We start from the raw sequence: 24,423 nt of genomic DNA, 5'->3' as shown, positions 1-24,423 counted from the left end.
CTGTCCTAATATAGTGGTACCTCTGGTTACGAACTTAATTCATTCTGGAGGTCCGTTCTTAAGCTGAAACTATTCTTAACCTGAGGTACCACTTTAGCTAATGGGGCCTCCCACTGCTGCCGGTGTGCAATTTCTGTTCTCATCCTGAGGTAAAGTTCTTAACCTGAGGTACTACTTCCGGGTTAGCGGAGTCTGTAACCCGAAGTGTTTGTAACCTGAGGTGTTTGTAACCCAAGGTACCACTGTACACAACTTCAGAAATCTGCCTAATTTAATTTGTGTTTATGCATGCTAATTACTGATTCTTATCAGTGGGTCAAGCACACTTCCTACTACCCCTAGTACACACCTGAGTGTGCCTACTTCTCAGATTCGACTCTAATTAAATCCTAACATTTATGAAACCCAAGCGTTTAGTAAGGGTCATTGCAAGTGTCGTTCTTTTCAATGGTAAAGAAACACAATGAAAATGGGGAAATTGTAAATATGTACAATTTTTCTGGCAAAGGGTGTTTAAGGAGATAACAGAAGTCCCTGGGCTAAAGCTAACCAAAAGTGGCATTATTATCAATTTACGATGGGGTGGAAGGTTAGCAGGCTATGAATGACTTGCTCACAAATTTATTAACACTAGAAAAATGCAACCTGTGCTGTTGATAGAAGCAGTACGACTCATGCAACACGTTGGCAACTAATATACACACAATAATTATACATTCTTTATCAGTCTTCTGAGAAAAATACAAAACCTTGTGCAAAGCCACAGAGACTTATGAACTACTCAACCAAAGATGAGCTTATAACGTCTGGTTTCAATGGATTTTTCAAATGCTTAACTCAATCTTTTGTTTTCTTTACCTTTTCAGGTAAGTTCATGAAGATACCAACAAAGGGTAAGTTCGGTGTTGTTCACAATACTGAGAGATGCTAGTGAAGTTGTAGATGGATGTTAATGAAGTTGTGACAGGGTGCTGGCGTTTTGCACCTGTTTCGCCCTGGCAGTCCAAGTAAGACTGCTGTTTGCCCCCGATGGGGCCCTTTTACTGGGGCTTGAAGGTAGCACATTCCCAAGGTAGTTTTCCGGGCTTCTTTAGTGGTCTAATCTCAAAGCCTTGGTACGTATATTGATATTCAATTTCATAAAGAATACTATTTCTTGGCTTAAGCTTAAGAGACTGATTTGCACGCATTATTATAGCTAGGAAGTGGAAGGGGCAAGCAAAATATAAAAAGGAAGAATGGTATAAAGAGGTGTGGGATATAGCTATTAATGATAAATTAACATGTGCCATTAAGGTAAGACGGGGAAATATGCAGGAGAAATGATTCTGAGGAAATATGGAGGGTGTTTGTAGAATTTGTACTGTTAAAAGGGAAAGGGGGTCAAACCATCGCAAGAGGTGTTGAAATTTTGGGAGGCTGGATAGTTACAATGGAATGGTCTCGGTGGTGGGGCACACATTTTTATTCTTAGTTATGTAAAGAAAAATTAAAAAAGAAAAAAGAAAATGGGGAAAAGTCATGGATCAAGTATTCCTTGCAAGCCAATAACCACTGCAGTGCACACTGATCATATTTACTGGATTCCAGAGATAGGACAAATCAGCAAACACTGGAAATTCCTGTTCCTGTTTCCACTGGAATTCCCCAACATTCCAGGAGGGAGAGTGACTGCCCTCCTCCACCCACAAAGCAGATTGCCTCTCCTCCTCATTGCTGGACTCCAGCGATTTCTTAATATAGTAATATAAGAGGCCTGCAGGATCAGACCAGTGGCCTCCCTAGTCCAGCTCCCTGTTCTCACAGTGGCCAATCAGCTGCCTTTGGGAAGCACGCAAGCAAGGACCTGAGCATAATAGCCCTCTGCCCACCTGCAATTCCCAACAACTGGTATTCATAGAATCATAAAATCATAGAGCTGTAGAGTTGGAAGGGACCCCCTGCAATGCAGGAACCTCAACTCAAGCATTCAAGATATGCATTACAATAGAAGCAATTGCTTACAATACCGTGTGCATGAGTCAAAACTGCATGTAAAAATGTGTTTATTAGGAGAAATGCACACTAAAATGCTGGTGAATTTTCAGGAAGGTTTTAAACACACACACACACTGTAGAATGGTAGAGAAACAAATTTAAAATGGGGAAAAATGAGAAACTGAAGTTGGCAGATCCATCTCTTCATCCCACCAGCAAATCAGGGTGAATTCAGGTTGAGGACTTGTTGTTGTAGAAATAATAATTGCCACTGCAAAAAATAATAAGAACAAATGCTCAGTAAAGACCAGATATAATCCATCTAATCTCCATGTCACTTTGTTCCAAGCAATTCAAGGTGAATGCTCAATATATTTCGTGGAAGAACTAGGGGAGGGCCAGAGGGCGGAGGATGTATTTAACCCTAGGTCTACTACCTCTTAATTATTTTACTGCATGGTACTCATACTAGTAACCTGCCTCAAGAACTTTGGTTACTGGACTCCAGAAAAACACGATGCTCCAAATGAAACGTGTTGGGAGAGAAAATGAGCTGCCTTTGTTGCTGAAGGAAGAACTCAGTGCCAGTCAGCAGCACAAGGAGGCAAAGAAGATGCCGCGCCTTCGCTGCAACCTCCTGCAAGCCTCGCTGAGAGTTTCATCATGGCCCTCGTTATCAAGAGGCTGGAGAATTCCCAAGGTCCCTTCCTTGTTGTTCCTTATTTGTCAAGAGAAGGATATCGAGCTCTGTAAAAGGCTCCCCTCAGGGACACTTTGGGAGCTGTTTTGATTATTGTTTTTCTTCACCGCCTGGTGCTACCTTCTAACAAGGCCATGTGCAGAATTAATTTCATCTACATTTATTAGATTTCTCCGTCTCGGGCACCAGGCAGAAAGCAACCAACAGTGTGTTGTTGTAACAAAAATTTGCCTGTCCAGAGAAGCTGCAGAAACTCAAAACTGCTGTCAGATCATCAGCATATATATATATATATATATATATATATATATATATATATATGACTGATGATCTGAAAATCTATCATCTATCATCTGTCTATCTATCTATCATCTATCTATCTATATCTATCTATCTATCATCTATCTGTCTATCTATCATCTATCTATCTATCTATCTATCTATCTATCTATCTATCTATCTATCATCTATCATCTCTATCATCTATCTATCTATCTATCAATTTGATTTGAATTAATTTTATAATGAAAAGATTTTAGAATGTTGTATTATTTTATTGTTGTTAGCCGCCCTGAGCCCGGCTTCGGCTGGGGAGGGCGGGATATAAATTAAGATTTATTATTTATTATCTATCTATCTATCTATCATCTATCTATCTATCTATCTCTTATGATTTTCAGGTTTATACATTTCAATAATTTTACAGTCATTCTAACATTTCAAAACTCGACTTCCTTCCCCCTCTTTCTGCGGTTTCTTAAATTTATTTTTTCATATTTTCTGCATGTCCAAATTTGTTCATTTATTCATCTACTTTAAATATATCCTCTTGTGAAACTGCAGGTTATTACAATAATCCTGCCAATGTTCTTATCTGTTTACAGTTTGCCTGTAAATATTCCATAAACCATTTCCATTCTTTTATAAAAAGTTTGTGATCTTGATTTCTTATTTTTCCGGTAAGTTTCGCCATTTCTGTGTATCCCATAAGTTTTCGTACCCATTCTTATTTCGCTGGGAGTTCTTCTTCTTTCCATTTTTGGGCAAGTAACATTCTTGCCGCTGTAGTTGCAAAACTTCACCCATCCAGCGAAGCTGCTGAAGCTCAAAACTGCTGTCAGATCATCAGTCATGGTCACGGTCACCACCTTCTGTTGTTTTTCAAAAACATCTGCTGAGAGTCAGGCAGTATAAAAAGTCCCGGTTGTATACAAGGTCAGTCCTTCTCTTAGGAGACTCACTGAGCTTAACAGACACAGCTACCGGTATCTCGGGTCCTTTAACGTCAACAGGTCAACTCTAAATATGGCATAGTTGGGTACACTGGGAACCTTTGCTAGTCTGCTGATATGACTTATCTTTTATTTGCTGCCCACTGAGATGAGTTTTATTATGATGTTGCTATTTTGTGAATTGATTCCTATGAAGAATCCTGAAATTTTGCAACACAATACAGTGGTACCGTGGGTTACAGATGCTTCAGGTTACAGACGCTTCAGGTTACAGACTCTGCTAACCCAGAAATAGTACCTCGGGTTAAGAACTTTGCTTCAGGATGAGAACAGAAATTGCACGCCAGCGGCTCGGGGGCAGCGGGAGGCCCCATTAGCTAAAGTGGTGCTTCAGGTTAAGAACAGTTTCAGGTTAAGAACGAACCTCCAGAACGAATTAAGTTCTTAACCCGAGGTACCACTGTAATATATATTACTAGGGAATGTACCCCTAACTCACTATGTACACCAACCCCTGTACCATCCCCCCCACATCAACCCCCTAGAATTTCCCTTCAACTTCTGCTGTCCCCCACTTTCTCCCCCCCTAAATCCAGAGATTCCCTATACAGTGGTACCTCGGGTTACATACGCTTCAGGTTACATACGCTTCAGGTTACCGACTCCGCTAACCCAGAAATAGTGCTTCAGGTTAAGAACTTTGCTTCAGGATGAGAACAGAAATTGGGCTCCGGCGGCGCGGCAGCAGCAGTAGGCCCCATTAGCTAAAGTAGTGCTTCAGGTTAAGAACAGTTTCAGCATAAGAACTGACCTCCAGAATGAATTAAGTACTTAACCTGAGGTACCACTGTACAATCAATGTAGTTCTCCTATTCAGATTTTCAAAGCATAGGGGATCTCTGGATTCAGTGAGGAGAAAGTGGGGGGCAACAGCAGTTGGAGGAGAACAGGGCATGGATGAGGGGGACTCCAAGGAGGCGGCGGGAGTGGACAGGATTCCTGCATTTCAGGGGATTGGACTAGATGACCCTCGGGATCCCTTCCAACTCTACCATTCTATGAATCTAAGGGGTTCATGATCCACATGAAGCCATGGTATGGACAGGCCCTGAGTCGTATACATGTGCCACTGGCAGATGTTTTGCACCAACATAAAGTAGTTTCATAAGCAAGTTGCTGGTAACTTGGTTGCACAACAGATTACACCACCCGTTGTACAAAAGAGTTGCCACTCGCACAGTTTTCGCACAACATGAAAGCATTAAAGCACACCTAGGGTTGCCATATGTCCAGATTTCCCCATACATATGTGTCTGGGCAGAAATTGGATAAATGTCCAGGAATATCTGGATGTATGGCTGTTTTCAAAAAATAAAAATGAAATAAAATAAAAAAAAATCTCAAAACCAGCATTTTTTAAAGCGTGCTTGTCCGAAAAGCTCAACAACCTTGGGTAAAACTTAAAAAAGCTTAACAACTTTGCTGTCCGGATTTTCACTGTTTGAAATATGGCAACCCTGAGCACACCTGCTTTGTGAAATTTGCTTTGTGCTAGCAGATAGAGAACATTGAATGCAGACCCAAATATACAAAGGGAGAAAAAAAAGAAACCAATTTGAATAGGATATTTAAATAATATTACTGATTTAACTAATCTATTTAGAAATCTACAGGTTGAGCCTTATAGGGTCCTGATGCCAGTACATTGCTTGTATCAAGGTGAGCCAGGGCTTGCCTGTCAGTGCTTGTATCAAGGTGAACCCAACACATTAAAGTAAAAAAAATCACCCTTCACTCTCCCCCTGCGCCAGGCAAAACTTTTAGCCCCCCCCCCATTGCAGGCTGCTATGATGCAAGGGATGAATAGCTGATTGTGCCCATTGACTCCTACGAGATAATGATGCGATGCCTGGTTTGTAGAGGAAGCTGTTTGCCTAATTTGCATTAACAGGGCAGCGTGGTTAATAATACTGTTAGATTAAATCTTTATGCATGCATGAGCATGAAATGCTTGTTCAAACAGAAGAGCCTTACATTACCCCTAGAAGGTATTCAAGTTTTTTGGCAGACCTCAAGGGGAAGCAAGGTTCCAAGCTGGTGAGCAACTACCAGGAACACCTCACTTTGTACCCATTTTGTTTGCATAGATAGAAAGCAGCAAGAATCACAATTAGCCTCAACTTTGGGTAGAAACTGAACGCCAGTACAGTATTGGCTCTTATGGGCATCACTCAGCCTTGGCACTGAGGAATATAGGAAGTTGCTTTACACAGAGTCAGACCATTGATTCATATCTGTCAGGGAATCAGGAGCAGGAGCACTGGGGAGAGAGGAATTGGAGAGCGAAGGGGAAGAATCCGAGGGCAGCGTAGGGGAGTATGACAGTGGCCCGAGAGATTCCATGAGCTTCTCCAGCGAATCAGAAGATTCCCAGAAGGGGGCTCCGATGGTCAGGGCAAGGGGGGTCCCAGGGGGGACGCACCAGAAACAAGGAGCCAGAGGGGAACCCCAAAGCAGCAGTGGAGGATCGGGACCAGTTTCCCCACCAGAGTGTAGTGGGGGGGAAGAGTCACATATGTCAGGGCCGGCGTCTCCTCCGGAGGGGAGGGAGAGTAAGTCAGGGCTGACCACGCCTCCATCGGAGAGTGAGGGAATGGAGGGGAGGTCAGTTGCAGCTAGCCCACCCGAAGGGGGAAGCAGTGACAGCAGCAGTGAAACGGTTAGGAGGAAAACTGCTGGCTGGGCGCGCGCGCCAAGTTCAAATGTACAGGCGCGCGGGACAGCAGGAGACCCGGATGGGGAACCAGCTCCTAAAGCCCGCCGGAGGGAGGGAGAAGGCTCAGGGGAATCAGCGTCAGAAGAGGCTAGGAAGGGCGAGACCCCGGCGGGCAGGCGGACCCAGAGGGGGAAGGAGCAGCGGAAAAGGTGGAGCAAGGCGAGGGTCTTAAATTGGTGTACAGGGGGAGGAGATTCAGAAGGGTCATCAGCGGTCTGACAGTTGAGACGTGGGGCTGCGCGCTGCGGCTCTGGAAGTGAAACTGAACTTCAATAAAGACTTTTGTATTTAACAACAAAGCAGCGTTGGTCCTTTGTGAGCTGGGACCTTGGGCAGCCTTGACAATATCGCTCAGGGTTGTCAACACAGAGTGGCAGTGGCTTCTGCAGGGTTTAAGTCAGGTGACATTTCCAGCCCCGCCTGGAAAAGGCAGGGTTTGAATGTGGGCCCTTCTGCATGCAAAGTCAATGCTCCACTACTGACCTTCCCTAAAATTATTCATGATACATAGGAGCAAAAGAAAGACGCCTTATGCTGAATGGCTGTTTCCCAAGCTGTGGTCTTTCTATTGTGAAAACGATTTGGACTTTGTGTGGAAAATCTGAGAGGACAATCAGTTCAGTTTTATTTCGTTATTTGTGGTACAGTGGTACCTCGGGTTAAGTACTTAATTCGTTCCGGAGGTCCGTTCTTAACCTGAAACAGTTCTTAACCTGAGGTACCACTTTAGCTAATGGGGCCTCCCACCCCCTTTCCCCTACTAATGGCCATTGACTCATGGAAAAAACCAACCAGGGAGTCAGAGCTGTTGGTGAGTGAAGCTCATATCTCCCTTCTTGTGCCACCCTATTCCTTCTCCACATTTCTACTTCTTGGGTACATGCACAGTTCAGAGACCAAGTGTGGGCCTGCAGTATCCTGAGAGTCAGATGATGCTGAGGGCCAAAAGAAATTGGGTTGAGGTCCACCTATGGCCCTTGAGCTGCAGGTTCCTCACCCCAGAACCGGAGCCTGAGTTGAAGTGGCCTAGTCTGTGATAGGATGCAACCATCTTCCTCTCTTTGACTTGATGCATTGGGCTTCTGATTTCTGTGGCTGACCTGCTGACCTGTGTTTTTGTTCAGGGGAGGCAAAATGCAGAACCTGCTGAGACTGGAGCCCAATCTACACGTCTAGAAAAAGCTTGTGGGGCAATCCCCCCTGTGATTATGCCATCCTGGAGTGTCACCTGGCAATCACATAGTAAAATAGACCCACACATCGCACATTGCAGATGGAAGGCTAACATATTGGGGAGAAGAGTTCGTGCACAGCAGGAGGGGGGTTAGATTGGGATCTACTGGTAGATCTGTTTGGTAATTTGCAGTAGGTCAGCAAGGATTTATGATGCCCAATTGCTTAACAACAAACATGGCCTTTCCCACTCTCTCCTTTTAAATGAGGCTGTTGAGATCAAGGGTTTAAGGGCGGGGACCAGGAATAGATTTTTGTGTGACAGGCATGTGAACTCAGTTTTGGTACTGAAAACAAATTCTTGGGTTGAGCATGTGCTTAGAGGGATAGCCAATGTGGTGACTTCAAGATCTTGGCCTGCAGTTCTCATCATCCTTTGTTCATTGGCTAAGCTGGTTGCAGCTGATGGGAGTTGTAGTTCAACAGCATCTAGAGAGTACCACCTTCTCTTTCCTGGGCTGAGAGGCAGCCTGGTCCTTAATTCTATGTTACGCCCCCCTCCATTCCCAGAGCCTAATTTTGCACCTGGCTCTGGTCAGTGGATCTTGAAATTCAAATCTGAAAAACCGGGCATGTTTCAAAAGTATCCTGAAGAGGAGGCCACACAGAGACTTTACAAACACACACAACTTTCATACAAATGGTTTGCAGAAGGAAAACCCAAGCTTCAGGCTGCTGCTTGTCATACATAGAGTGTCCGATAGTTGACTTTGTAATTTTTAGAATGTCATGCCAGGAGGGTCAATACATTACGCTATTGTTGTTGTTGTTATGATTATTATCACTATCATCATCATCATCATCTGTACTACCCTTTATCAGAAGATTCCTGGGTGGTGTACAACATTAAAAACACATTACAGAACATCAGTGATAAAAAACATTAAGGTGTGAAGGTCATCTGGGTGTCTTGGCAGGAGGAACATCATTCACCTGCTCAGGGAAGTTTTCAGTGTTGGATGTTTCTAATGTTTGATGTTTTATTGTGTTTTTAATATTCAGTATACCTGAAGGAGCGTCTGCACCCCCATCGTCCAGCTCCGAGGGCCTTCTGGCAGTTCCCTCACTGCAAGAAGCAAAGCTACAGGGAACCAGGCAAAGGGCCTTCTTGGTAGTGGCACCTGCCCTGTGGAATGCCCTCCCACCAGATGTTAAGGAAATAAACAACTATCTGACGTTTGGAAGACATCTGAAGGCAGCCCTGTTTAGGGAAGTTTTTAATGACTGATGTTTTAATGTACAGTGGTACCTCGGGTTAAGTACTTAATTCGTTCCGGAGGTCCGTTCTTAACCTGAAACTGTTCTTAACCTGAAGCACCACTTTAGCTAATGGGGCCTCCTGCTGCCACTGTGCTGCTGGAGCACAATTTCTGTTCTCATCCTGAAGCAAAGTTCTTAACCCAAGGTAATATTTCTGGATTAGCAGAGTCTGTAACCTGAAGCGTATGTAACCCGAGGTACCACTGTGTGTACGTATCTTTACCCTTCACAATGGAGACATGGATACAGATTCCTACACTTGATGCTGTTTAGGGTGACCAAGTGATCAGCGGGTCAGGTTGGAACGATGTGACATCAAGAACATAAGAAGAGTCCGTTGGATCAGGCCAATGGCTCCATACCCTCCAACATTTCTCTGATGTAAATAGGGATGTCCCATTCCATAATGATAATTTTACTATTTATACCTCGCATACCTGACTGGGTTGCCCCTGTGACTTTCAACATATATAAAATAAGGTTACCAGATTTTTTTCAATGAATCTGGGGACACTTTTCCACTTCAATGGATTTTGTATGGGGACTGATGTATAAATCCGGGGAATGTCCCCGGGAAATGGGGACGTCTGGTAGCCTTAATATAAAAGCATAATAAAACATTAAACATTAAAAAAGCCTTCCCTATACAGGGCTGCCTTCAGACGGCTTGGGGGGGTTGGATAACTCCATACCCTCTAACATTGTCCAATGAAAATAGGGATGTCCTAAGGAAAAGTGGGACATTCTGGGATCAAATCAGAAACTAGAATGGCTTCTCTAAATCAGGGGCGTCCCTGGAAAATAGGGACACCTGAGGGTTTGAGGTGGGCAACGCTCTGGGTTGCGGGAGGAGGGGGAGCACTGATAGTGATGGTAGGGGTGGTGAAAGTGTCTTCTCTAAATCAAGGATGTCCCTGGAAAATAGGACATTGTAGGAAATGATATCAATAGGATTGTAAGTTGTTTTTATATGCAACGACAGCAGCAAGAATATTATCGGCACAAAAATGGAAGCAAGAGGAACTACCGACGAAAGAAGAATGGAGGATGAAGTTGATGGACTATGCAGAATTAGATAAATTAACAGGAAGGATTCAAAACCTGCGGGATCAGAAATTCTTAGAAGACTGGAGTAAATATATGAACTATTTGAAAAGTAACTGTGATGAACCAATTACGCTAGCAGGACTGCAAGAAGTTTTGTAAGGTGAATTATTTGAAATATTGCAAGAAAGACTATGAAGGGAATTATTAGTTAAGGATAATTAAATGTAATATAGAAATTAAGAAATGCATAATAAGTGATAAAGAACGGAAAATCATCAGAGGTGTTGATGGAAGTCTAAAAATATTGTATAAGATGAGAAGTTATGTTGTATGACTGTTGGAACTGATATGTTAAAAAATTAATAAAAATGTGTGTGTGTGTGTGTGTGTATATATATATATATATATATATATATATATATATATATGGGAAAATAGGGACACTTTCAGGGTCTGTGGCTCATCATGTTCTGACAGTGGCCCACGAGATGCCTGTGAGCCAGCAAGCAGAATTTGAATGCATTATTGCCTCCTTCTCCATGTGCTTCCTCCTGGGCCATTATCAGAGTGTTGATATTGCCACATATTTTGCACCAACGGTTGTGGCATTCCAGAAATTGCTGAGAATATTATCTGGAAACTCAGCTGCTACTTCAGCAAAGAGACAGAAAATGTCATGCGTTCTCCACTGCAAACTGCAGGCATCGGAAATGGTACTTAAGAAGCAGTTGAGCATCTTGAAATTTGCATAGATGAAAAGACTGTTAAAGGAAGGTGCTAGGTGCCATTCCAAACAAGTTCTGGACAAAGAGCAATTTAAAAAGTAGGGAACGTTGGGCAGTAAAACTTTATTGCTCAAGATTAAAAGGTTTTCCTGAAGTTTGCTTATCTGTGAATGATCAGTAAATAATATTGTGTAAGGGAAATGTTTATAAACTATAAAATTGATATATCCTCCTGTTAAGATAATGGTATTGTTGAATTAAGGCCTGTCCTATCTCTTCCAGAAAAAGAAATGCAGAAGTTAATTTAGAATTTATATGTGACAGTCTCCTTCCTTATGTTTAATCTCATAGGAGTTTTCGGCAACAATAAAATAATTGCGATTATTTATGGGGCAGATGATTTAGGGGACAGTTAAGCTACGTTAAAAATGTCATCAACATGATGCACTTTTAAAAACAGAAACGGTACAAAAATGCTGTGGTTTCAAGGTTAAGTAGCTCTTTGACATCTGAGTTCTCTCGCTTTGTGAACCAGCCAGCTGGATCAGCCTTTTGCAAAAGTGGCGTAAGATTTCTGGTATTTCCTTTTTAAATTTTGAGTTTTGTATAAATAAATCTACAGGGGTGAGGGAACCTGTGGCCCTGAAGATGCAGATGGACACTGTCAGTCCCAGCAGGGATGCCCAGGGGGATGATGGGAATTGCAGACCAGCCCTGAGCCATATGGAACTTTAAAAACTCAGACTAAAAAAAAGGAAACACATGTCCTTAACAAGATGCAGAAATCTGCTGGGGACCCTGCCTATAGCATAAACCTAAATGCTATTACTTGCTAGCTCCTACTGGTCATCTATAGATGCAGTCGTGTATATATCCAACCAGCATTTTCTTCATTTTAATATCTTGCCCAGGCTGTCCGTGAATCTTCCTAGTTTCTGTTTTATTCTCTTTTATATGTTTTTTATGTTTTCTTTTCTATGGTGCTGTTTTACTGGTTTTAGGTTGTGCTCTTGTTTTAAGAATATATTTGAGGGTTTTTCTAGACTTTATGGCTTTAAGAGATTATTAAACTATTACACGGCATATAATTGATTTTAAATAAAGAAGAGTTTGGATTTGATATCCCGCTTTATCACTACCCGAAGGAGTCTCAAAGCGGCTAACGTTCTCCTTTCCCTTCCTCCCCCACAACAAACACTCTGTGAGGTGAGTGGGGCTGAGAGACTTCAGAGAAGTGTGACTGGCCCAAGGTCACCCAGCAGCTGCAGGTGGAGGATTGGAGACGCGAACCCGGTTCCCCAGATTATGAGTCTATCGCTCTTATGCAGGATTCTGCTCCTTGTAGGGTGTCCAGGACAGGGATATCCCAGACCTCTGAGATTTCAGGACCTAAACCTGAGGGTCAGGCCCTGGTGATGTCAGTAAGCATAACACATTAAGCATTAACCACAGACCCTCCAAGGTGTCCCTATTTTCCAGGGACAGTCTTGGATTTACACCCCCATTTCTGATTTGATCCTGGATTGTCCCGCTTTTTCTTAGAACGTCCCTATTTTCATCCGACAAATGTTGGAGGGTGTGGAGTTATGCGAGCCCCGAGCCTAGGAGATAAGTAACTATACAACCTTTAGAAGACAGCCCTGTATAGGGAAGTTGTTTAATGTTTTATTATGTTTTTATATATCTTGGAAGCCGCCCAGAGTGGCTGGGGCAACCCAGTCAGATGGGTGGGGTATTATTATTATTATTAATATTATTGTTAAACATGACGTCCCTATTTTCTTTGGTGAAATGTTGGAGGCTATGCGTCACTGACAATATGTCGTTCAAACGACAAACACAAAGCCTAACATATGAGCCAATGTGTCACTGGTTGGAAATAGAAACCTTTGCCTAAACGGCCTCTGCCCAGTATACCTGAAGGAGCGTCTCCACCCCCATCGTTCTGCCCGGTCGCTGAAGTCCAGCTCCGAGAGCCTTCTGGCGGTTCCCTCACTGCGAGAAGCAAAGCTACAGGGAACCAGGCAGAGGGCCTTCTCGGTAGTGGCGCCTGCCCTGTGGAACGCCGTCCCACCAGATGTCAAAGAGATAAACAACTACCTGACATTCAGAAGACATCTTAAGGCAGCCCTGTTCAGGGAAGTTTTTAATCTGTGATATTCTAGTGTATTTTTAATCTTTGTTGGAAGCCGCCCAGAGTGGCTGGGGAAAGCCAGCCAGATGGGTGGGGTACAAATAAATAATAATAATAATAATAATAATAATAATAATAATAATAATAATAATTATTGTTGTTGTTGTTGTTGTTGTTATTATTATTGCAGGAGGAGCTGTTTCCAGGTCCAGCTGCAGGGAGGGGATCATTCCTTTCTACCTGCTTAGAGATTCTGGGTGGAGAAGGCTCTCCTGCCCACCTGGAGGTTCAAGCCCTCCTCCAGCCACCTAGGGGAAGGCAGAAAAAAACCTAGAGATTTCAGGGTGGCCCTGGGGGTATAGCAACTCTAGCTCCCTACATGAGCCAAATCAGATAAGAGATGGCCATGCGCCATATTTTTAAATGTTTCAAAAAGCACCCATGTTTGTGTGTGGGGTGGTGGTGGTTTCTAATTTAGACTGGGTGCTGGGAGAAGCAGGGTTTAGTACTGGGGCAGAATGAGGTTTTTAGCAAATGGACTTTGAAGCGAGAGCAGCCGTCTGCCTCACACTTGAGGTTGAGGGTAGGGAAGGTTGGTGTAGTTTTTTTGGGGGGGTGAGGGGTAATGGCCTCTGTGCCCCCTGCTTTACAAGGGGCTCAGATTGTGCTTCTTCAACAGCATCTTGCGTTTGGACTGGCAACACGATGACAGAACCTCTTAGTCATTAAAGACAGACTTCTCACCAGATTCCACCAGATTTGCTGTCTGATTAAATTCTGCTGGCTTCTGCGAGGTCAAAACATATGAATACACACTGAGGTTTCAAAACCCATGGCCTAGATCATGGGTAGGCAAACTAAGGCCTGGGGGCAGGATCCAGCCCAATCACCTTCTAAATCCGGTCTGCAGACGGTCCGGGAATCAGTGTGTTTTTACATGAGTATAATCTGTCCTTTTATTTAAAATGCATCTCTGGGTTATTTGTGGGGCATAGGAATTTGTTAATTTCCCCCCCAAAATATAGTCTGGCCCCCCACAAGGTCTGAGGGACAGTGGACCGGCCCCCTGCTGAAAAAGTTTGCTGACCCCTGATAATGCATTAGGGAAAAAAGGTAATCTTTCCTTTTCATTACCCCAAACTTTCTATCCTTGTTTCCAGGATATTTGGTTTCCTCTAATGAATCACTATATACACAAGTAATTTATAATAATCACTTCATAATGAAAAACACCTGACCTTTTCCCCCTTACCATTGTCACACTGCTCCATTTATTATCCAGCTCCCAGGAGCAGTCTAAAAGTACTTAAGGTTTTAAATGCTCGGTGCCAAAGTTCAGTTTCAGAATGGAAGCCCTCGTAGGGCACATATGGCTACCAGACCGAGATAAATTATAATGTAGATCACGATAGAAAACAAATCTTGCTTTTAACATGTTGCAAAATCCCTTATAGAGTAAGAGACCATGCCCTTATGGCGATGCTGGAAAGACAGTGGATTTGTCGCATGTGCTGTGGGATTGCGAACTTATTTTGTCCGTCAGAAACCAGATCTCACCTTCCTTTGCAGTCAAACTCCTGCTTCCATCAGAGACTTGTGTAAGAAGCTAGGAGGAGTCTTGCTGGCTCATCGAACCCAGGTCCTTGTTTCCTACAGAGGCCAATCTCAACGATGCACTGGAAGCACTTTTATATTTTGGATTTAATGGTCTGGTCTTTAGATGTTGGTCTTTAGATTTACTTAAAAGCATTTATATACCAATTAGGGATAATCAAAGAAAATTATTAAAATAATGCCATATCAGAGAGGCGCAAGACTAAAAAAATCAAGGAAAGAGAGAAAAATAAAGATGATCCAGAGTCTGGAAGCCAAGCCTTATGGGGAACAGTTGAGGGAGTTAGCCTGGAGGAATTAAAGAACCTCTTAATGAAAGATTAATGATAATTTATAATGAAAGAGGAGAGCTATGGTCTGAAGCTCAACATAAAAAAAAAAGATCATGGTCCCATCACCTCCTGGCAAAGAAGGGGAAGAAATGGAGGCAGCGAGAGATTTTACTTTCTTGGGCTCCATGATCACTGCAGATGGTGACAGCAGTCACGAAATTAAAAGACGCCTGCTTCTTGGGAGAAAAGCAATGACAAACCTAGACAGCATCTTAAAAAGCAGAAACATCACCTTGCCGACAAAGTTAAAGCTAATAGTTAAAGCTATGGTTTTCCCAGTAGTGATGTATGGAAGTGAGAGCTGGACCATAAAGTAGGCTGATCGCCAAAGAATTGATGCTTTTGAATTATGGTGCTGGAGGAGACTCTTGAGAGTCCCATGGACTGCAAGAAGATCAAACCGCTCCATTCTGAAGGAAATCAGCCTTGAGTGCTCACTGGAAGGACAGATCGCGAAGTTGAGGCTCCAATACTTTGGCCACCTCATGAGAAGAGAAGACTCCCTGGAAAAGACCCTGATGTTGGGAAAGATGGAGGGCACAAGGAAAAGAGGACGACAGAGGACGAGATAGTTGGACAGTGTTCTCGAAGCTACTAACATGAGTTTGACCAAACTGTGGGAGGCAGTGGAAGACAGGAGTGCCTGGCATGCTCTGGTCTTCAGGGTCACAAGGAGTCGGACATGACTAAATGACTAAACAATAACAACAACAGCCTGAATAAGAGGAGATAGAAGAGTCACCTTCAAATATCTCAAGGGCTGTCACATGGAAGATGCAGCAATTGTGTTTTCTCCTGCTCTGAAGGGTAGGATCCAAACCAATGGCTTCAAGTTAAAAGAAAGGAGATCCCGACTAAATATCAGGAAGAACTTTCTGGTATTAAGAGCTGTTCAACAGTGGAATGGACTCCCTTGCAAGGCTGTGCATCTTTGTTTGATTATCTTCACTAATATATGCATTTTGCTTGCACATTTCACTAATATACATACTTCTTGTACACATTCATTGGCTGGAAAACTGCATCACAATTTGTTTTTTAAAAAGCTATATTTTTGTTTGCATATTGGTTCAGGAATTCTCTGGCAATGCTTAACCTGCAAACCTTTTAGGGGGGCAATGTTAACAAAGTTCCTGTAAGTTACAGATACTGCCTTGTAATATTGAAGAGTCAATGTTGCATGTTCTTTTTTAAAATGTAGGGTGGTTTTTTTTAAGCAGAGGACTAGAGAAACTGATATACCCTGTTCCACAGTCCCCAGGATGATTTTCAGAGTCTCTGTTGATGATTTTGTCTGAGGGCTCTAATTATTTAACCACTAAGCAGGTTGTAAGATTTCTAAACTTTCTCATTTACATTGACAGTTGTTCTATGTTTCTTACAAGGATCAGCAACATTCCATTCCATTTTTGCTAGGCAGTTCAGAAACTTCCTTCCTTCCTTCCTTCCTTCCTTCCTTCCTTCCTTCCTTCCTTCCTTCCTGCTTTCCATTGACCGAAGGTGACATTTGACGTACTATCTTCCCAAGGTTCTTGGCTGATAAGCATTTCCCCTTAACGTTTAATTTTGTTTTATTTAGGAGATTCGTATCCTCTGCTATCTCTCTCAAAAGTTACTGATGTCAGTTTGAAAGACAAACGATTCACCAACAATTAAAACAATAAACCCTTAACAAATGGCTGTTAAACGGAAACAGCAGATAAGAGAAACCATATGTTCTATGAGAGCATAAAACATAAAACAGCAATCCAGAAAGCTTGTCTAGCCCAGCATCCTGTTCCCACAGTGACCACCCAGAGGCCTGTGTGGAGCCTGGAAGAAGGACTCTTCTCATTGCCGGTCCCAGGAAGGCATATGAGCCTCTTGGGTTCAAATCCCTGTGACGGGGTGAGCTCCCGTTGCTCTGTCCCAGCTCCTGCCAACCTAGCAGTTCGAAAACACGCCAGTGCAAGTAGATAGGTACCGCTGTGGCAGGAAGGTAAACGGCGTTTCTGTGCACTCTGGTTTCCGTCACGGTGTCCTGTTGTGCCAGAAGCGGTTCAGTCCTGCTGGCCACATGACCCAGAAAGCTGTCTGTGGACAAACACCGGCGCTCTCGGCCTGAAAAGCGAGATTAGCACCGCAACCCCATAGTTGCCTTTGACTGGACTTAACCATCCAGAGGTCCTTTACCTTGACCTTTTTTTTATTATTGCCTCTGATATTGGAGTAAGGACACATACTCTCCAACATTTCTTCAAAGAAAATACGGATGTCCTATTTAATAATAATAATAATAATAATAATAATAATAATAATAATAATACTTGTATTATTTATACCCCACTCATCTGACTCGGTTGCCCCAGCCACTGCTGTTGGGAAACTTCCAACATATATAAAAAACATAATAAAACATTAAACATTTATTTGTTTTAAAAAAATCCTAGACAGGGCTGCCTTCAGATGTCAAGGATCTAGTCAGACTTAGTAATCCTGCCCTCACTTCTTTTGGGGGAGCAACTCTGCAAGACTTATGCCCAAGTGAGCATCCCTCAGACTCTCACATACACAGGCAAAAATGTTCAAGTAGGTTCATATGCAATATGAAGACAGGCAAACTAATGCCATTGTACTGGAAGAAGCAAAGATCGCCAGTGTTGTAGCAATGATTTTTCAACATCAACTTCTTTCCACTGATCATGTTGTTTGGATGCCTAATTATCATCTTCCAAAGCAACTACTCTATTCCACACTTGAAAATGGAAAGTGTAATGCTGGTGGTCAACAAAAGAGGTTTAAAGACTCTCTCAAGGGAAATCTAAAAATATGTAGTATAAACACCGACAACTGGGAAACACTGGCCTGTGAGTGCTCCAGTTGGAGAACAGCCTTTACCAAAGTTGTCATGGGCTTTGAAGACACTCGAACTCAGGACAAAGGGGAGAATCGTGCTAAGAGGAAGACACGCTTGGCAAACCCTCACCGTGATCAACTCCTGTTCAGAAACCAATATCCCCACTGTGGAAGGACGTGTGGATCCAGAATTGGCCTCCACAGTCACTTACAGACTCACTGTTAAAACCGTGTTCATGGAAGACAATCTTACTCTGCTACAAGGGATCGACAAAGAAGAAGAAGAAGAAGAAGAAGAAGCGATATGAAAACACACAGGTGACAGCGTGGAATGGTTTGTACAAAATTTTCCTGGAGTGGCAATCATCGGAGCGTAAGCTAACAAGCCAGGTCAGCTCAGTTTACAAGGAAGGTACTCGGAGAATGCCTGCAAGGCAGGTGACTCCATCTGACATTACCTGCCCTCCCCAAGAGGGCGGAGAATGGTGTCTGGTATCCGAGTCAGTTCCCCCAGGGCAGCTGTACAGGTGGGAGACGTCAGCCTGAAGCTTGTTTTGTCTCCTGCCTGGTGCCTTCCAAGAGAAGCGTGCTGCTTTCTCTGCGGAGGAGGGTGGGCCAAGGCGGGGACATAGCAAGGGTTTATGGCTTTAAAAGAACAGCATTCTTGCGGCAGGCGAAAAGGAGGTGTGGTTCGTGCCCATCTCCCCGACTGAAGGCCAATGGAAGCAGCCCAGCAGGTTGACGTCTCTGCACCTTCTTAAAGGAATGACATTGCAGGCATCTCTTTGTCTGCTAGCAAAACGGCCTTTGGTGGCTGGTGGCCACCTGCCCCCCAACCAACACTCCCCACACCCACCCTACTGGCTGGGGTAGAGTCTGAAGAACTACCAGAAGTGGGGGGGGGGAACCTTCTGGGCTTTGCATCTGACCAGGAAAGAGGTCTCTGTGGCGATCACACAGGGTCCCCGGACGTTTGACAGTCTATTGATCCCTGTGCCGCCACTGTGATTGCTTCCCCGCTGCCACCAACCCGTTTCTCTTGGGTGCACACAGAGTCCAGACAGCTGTTAACATTAAATCAAATAAGCAAGTTCATTTTATAATCATTAACAAGTTTATGGTTTCAGAAAATTTTTCTTGTCAATTTCTTAATCTTAGTTTCTTTACCGACCTATACCTTCCTAATAACTTCTAACTGATTATCCCAACTTTCTCTCTGACTCCTCCTAACAGTTTCTCTCACTCTCTCACATCAAAACTAGACCAACCCACAGACTTATCTTCCCTCTTCCTTCTCCAACTCCCAACTGACTTCTAAAAACTCCAACTCTAACTCCTCCCCTTGGGTTCCCACTGGCCAATCACTTCACACTCATTTAACCCTTTCCTTATGACCCACCTAGGAGGGCAAACGGCCACAGTCTCTGAACGTCATTCTGCTTGCCTTGAGGGAAACTGTTGCTGCTTTCGCTATCTCTAGATAGTTTCTAGGACATTCAAAAGCAGATATTAGAACAACAATGATGCATCAGATTCTGTGATCTTTTTGCGTCACAGGGAAACCTGCCCTGCCAAATCTTCCAGAGGGTTATTTTATGGATTTAAGAGATTCTTAGCCTTCTCAAAGCAGCTTACAGCCATATATCCCATGCAAATTCACGAGGTAGGTCGTGTTCGCCCACGGCAGCAAAACAGTAAAAGGGCCCTGTGGTGCCTCTTTTGAGGCATAATGTACTTCTTGTGGCATATGCTTTTGTATGCCACAATATGTAAGCTGCTGCATTTAGATATTTCTCAGGCAAATTGCCTCCCTCTGTGGCAGATTGTATGCAAAGTGGGGGAGATCTCTGTGGCAAATTGGATGCAAATCACCCCCTCTCTACTCATGAGATTCATCAAGTAAAGGGTTGAGAGGCGAACCATGATCTGCATGGATGAGCTGGAGGCTGGACTGTACTTAATTCACACTTCCTGAAATGATGTATGAACCTGAATGCAGCTGTCCCTCAAAATCCCCAATTCTCAGAATTTTGCAATGCAGTTCTCAAACTAGAAAAATAAATAAAAGCATGTGAAAAAGTGTATGTCAGGATGCATAAAAATGCATATATTAATGAAAATGCATTTTTGTAAACCACTTTGAGGTCTTCTTTTTACAATCAAGCACTGTATAATTTTTATTTAAAAAATAAATATTAGGAGGAGCTACTTACAAAGGGGTATTTATTGGGCAAAACAGCATACAGAAACTGAGTATGTTAAGAGAAATGCAGACTCAGATGCTGACAGATTTCCATAAGGACTTTTTTCTTTCATTTAGAAAATGGCAAAGCGATGCCAGAATGTGACACACTTAACTCAAGAGGGCGAAAAAAATGAGAATCCAAAACTGACAGATTTGTCAACCTGTAATATCCATTTTTGGTGACACCACCAATCAAGGGGTAAAGTGTTTTTGTATTTTTGCAATGACTTTTCAAAAGGTTCGCATTTAATTTTTTTATTTTGATGCTGCCATTATTTGTTTTTGCCATGTTATGGTGTTCAGGGTAGCGACTCTGTTTTATACTGTACATCACCCTGAAAGCCAAGAACACCTAATAAATGTTTATAACATCAGTGATGATCTCCTTAAGGCTGAGATCTGTTTTATTGGTGTTGCTTTGAAGAGCACCCTGTATTTTCCCCGCATTGAAGAAAATAACAACAAGCACTATAATTCCCTCTAATAGCAAACTTAGACGTGAGTGCTGACAGCTATGCAGCCCAAAAGGAAGGGATTGGCATATTTGAGGAGACATAGTATAGGAAGTATGGGACGCGGGTGGCGCTGTGGGTTAAACCACAGAGCCTAGGACTTGCCGATCAGAAGGTCGGCAGTTCAAATCCCCGCAACGGGGTGAGCTCCCGTTGCTCGGTCCCAGCTCCTGCCAACCTAGCAGTTCGAAAGCACGTCAAAGTGCAAGTACAGTGGTACCTCGGGTTACATACGCTTCAGGTTACATATGCTTCAGGTTACAGACTCCGCTAACCCAAAAATAGTACCTCGGGTTAAGAACTTTGCTTAAGGATGAGAACAGAAATTGTGCTCCGGCGGTGCGGAGGCAGCCGGAGGCCCCATTAGCTAAAGTGGTGCTTTAGGTTAAGAACAGTTTCAGGTTAAGAACGGACCTCCGGAACGAATTAAGTACTTAACCCGAGGTACCACTGTAGATAAATAGGTATCGCTCCGGTGGGAAGGTAAACAGCGTTTCCGTGCGCTGCTCTGGTTCGCCAGAAGCAGCTTAGTCATGCTGGCCACATGACCCGGAAGCTGTACGCCGGCTCCCTTGGCCAGTAAAGTGAGATGAGTGCTGCAACCCCAGAGTCAGCCACGACTGGACCTAATGGTCAGGGGTCCCTTTACCTTTACCTAGTATACGAAGAGGCCATATGTTAAGTCAGACCATTGGTTCATCTAGCTTGGTATTATCTGATATTTCACCTTCTAACTGGGAGAGCTCAATCAGTTGAGCAGGAGACTCTTAATCTCAAGGTTGTGGGTTCGAGCCCTGCGTTGAACAGAAGATTCCTGCATTGCAGGCAGTTGGACTAGATGATCCTCTGGATCCCTACCAACTCCACAATCCTATTATTCTATGACTGGCAGGAGCCCGGCAGGATTTCAGACACTGGACCCCTCCCAGATCTACCTGGAGAAACTGGGGATCAAACCTGGGACTGAGCTATGGCCCTCCTCCAAGTTTGCAAGAAATCTTTAAGGGAAAATCTCTTATGGCAGCCCCCTCCCTTCAGAACTATCCCAGCGTCTTAAGGTAATTCCTGTAATTTCTAGCTGAACTTGAATGTGAATTAAGTTTCTTTTGGCATGGGATGTCATCTTAATCTTCTTAAGTATATGATGAAAAATCTAACTTGTTGCATTAAACTTTGAGAACATAATTATAGAGACGGTGTTGGTTTTTGTTTGTTTTGTTTTGTTTTGATTTGATTTTGCTTTATCATAGTGGAGTTAGTTCACTGACTGTTGTAGTTTTATATCAAATACCTCCAAATCTTAAGTATGGATTTTCAGTACCTTGAGCTGAGGAAAGCTGAGTTCAGAAAAGGCATCTCAACAATGCTTTCTTTAAATTTTTGGTTTGATTGTATTGTTGGCAAGATAACCACAAAATAGTTTTGAAAAAAGAATATTTTCAACTTCGGCACAGGACCTCATTGAATGCCGGGTTTCTATTCTTGTGTTTTTTTTCCTGACGATCATTCAGATGTACGTACATGAAGTAAACTCCCCATGAAACAAACTAATTCATTTTGTCAAGGGACAAACATAAATTGGAGCTGGTTCTCATTGGGACGTGTTGAACTATACCTAGTTCCTCCTCAGAATGAACTTTCTAAGCTCTGCCAGGAACCACAGGATGTTGAGGATCATCTGGAAAAGAAGAACAGAAAACTGGAGGGGAGGGGAGCTGAATGACGCATCCCAGAGGAGCACATGACTGGCTTGGCTGTCGCACTGAACAAGAGCTCTCCTATTAAGAGACAAGGACATTATACTGTTGCATTCTGTTGCAGATCCCACTGATACAAGAAGCTTTCATTATTATGCGACGAGACTTCTGTGCAAAAAATAGGTGTTTTTCCACATCACCCTTTTTTTAAAAAAAAAAATCTCAATTATAAATGGAGGAGGAAAACAGGTGCCTGGTTTTGAAAGGGAAGGAATAGTGCAATGCCCGTTGCACTCGACGACTTGCAGGTAGAGAAGCAATGGATTTTGAGGAGCAGCTACTAAATGAGAGGACATCTGTCTGCACCTCCCTTTCACTGGTAGCTATTTGAAAGCTTTGTCTTCCCCACATGCTTTGAGAGGACCTGGGGGCGCCTGCTGTGTGCTTAAGAGACCCCCTGCCGCCGCTTGGTGACTGCATCAGGGTGAATCTTAGCCTAGACCTTTCTGTGACCCCTTGGTAATGACACCAAAGGGAGTTCATTAGGAGCAGGCACCCTCAATGCCTCTGCAAACCAGTAATTGTGCCCCCTGTGGTCTGGGAGCATTGCTCAGCAGATGCAATTCCTTTTCTTCTAGGCTGATTGCTAGCAAGGGCTCTGTAATGCTCTGCTATGAACATCAGCTTTGGGTGACTGAATCCTGCCTTGCTCCCTGCGATAATCAGGTTGAGATAAAGGGATGCATCCTGTTTGTTTTATCCTCTGTGTACACATGCCCTTCCAACGGCAGGCATCTCACAAATTGGGGATGTGACTTTCACTTAACTCACTCCCTGCATGTGCCTTGAATGGTAGGTGGAGCAGCTCCTATGAGGAGAGGTTACAGCATTTGGGGCTTTCTATTTCTTTAAAAAAAATTATTTGCATTTTCAAAAACAGGAACAGAGAACATATTTAACCCCCTCCCCTCCCCCTGTCCCACTTACAACTTCGTACCAAATAAAGCATGTACACATACACTATATGACTTCCCTTCCACACTCTTCCTGGTTCCTTTGCTTTTCTGCTACTCCGCGTAATCCACATCTTCCAAATTATTACATCGCTCCAATCATATATATCAGGGATTTTTTGTTACACGTTTTCTTCTTAACTTTCTGTCCCTCCTTCCCTGATTTTTTTAAATCCCTCCTTAATAGCTTAATTAAAACTATAGCTTAATTAAAACAATAGCTTAATTAAATATCCCTGATAGGTCTTGCCCCATGGATCAGTTGCTGAGACCAACAGATCCTGCCTCCCCACAGCTGTCTAAGTTTCCACCTCTCTAGGGCTTTCTCCCAGCAATCGGAGACTATACCTGTGTGAAGTCAACCTCTTCTGTGCCCTTTTCATGCCTCTTCCGGTTCTGGGAGATGAGTGGGGTGGGGAGCTTGTTGCAGCAGGAAGGGGAGACACCTGCGACTCTTCACCAGTCAGATTCATCTCTGCCTCTTGGCCTCCCTCCTGCTTTAGATTCTGCCTCTGTTTCTGGATTCTCTCTGCCACAGACTCTCCCAGCTCACTAAGCCCTGTTACATCTTCAGTTTCTGACGCCTCCTCTTCCCTCTGCCCATTCATCATTGCCCCACCACCACTCTCTCGGCTCTGAGCCTTCTTCCCTTGATGGTTCCCCAGCTGGTTCCTCTCAGTATTCTGCTGTGTCTAACCAGTCCATGACAATGATGAAGATGCACTTTGCATTTCCTATCCATCCAGCCTTGCTGCTTACAATTTCCCGTTCCAACTGTGTGAAAACTTAGGATCATACTTTGTGCATCTCATGAGGTGGACTCCAGCCCAGAAAAGCTTATCCATCAAAAAAATGTGTTTGTCTTTTAAATTGCCCCAGTACTCTTTGATGCTTTTGCCGCAACAGACTAACGCAACTAGATTCCTGAAAATTCTTCCCTATTTCAACACTCAAAAGGACAGGACATATTGAACCAGGTCAGGATAACCAAGTGCATTGGGACTTCGAAATATTAACTATTTTAAATATGCATATTAATCAGCACTGCTTGGCACATGCCTGCCTTAGGGTTGCCAGCCGACTAGGAAATA

At 43.4% G+C, this 24,423-nt stretch overlaps 1 long non-coding RNA gene across 1 annotated transcript in view; it reads right to left on the bottom strand.

The window, feature by feature from the left end:
- The window catches only part of LOC310749827, a 285,263-nt gene that overhangs the window by 45,382 nt on the left and 215,458 nt on the right, over nucleotides 1-24,423 (bottom strand). The gene's annotated exons all lie outside the window — the stretch shown is intronic.

Source organism: Podarcis filfolensis, assembly GCF_964270895.1.
Source record: "Podarcis filfolensis genome assembly, chromosome: 14".
NCBI classification, from domain to species: Eukaryota; Metazoa; Chordata; class Lepidosauria; order Squamata; family Lacertidae; genus Podarcis; species Podarcis filfolensis.
This window is presented reverse-complemented; position numbering and strand designations above follow the sequence as displayed.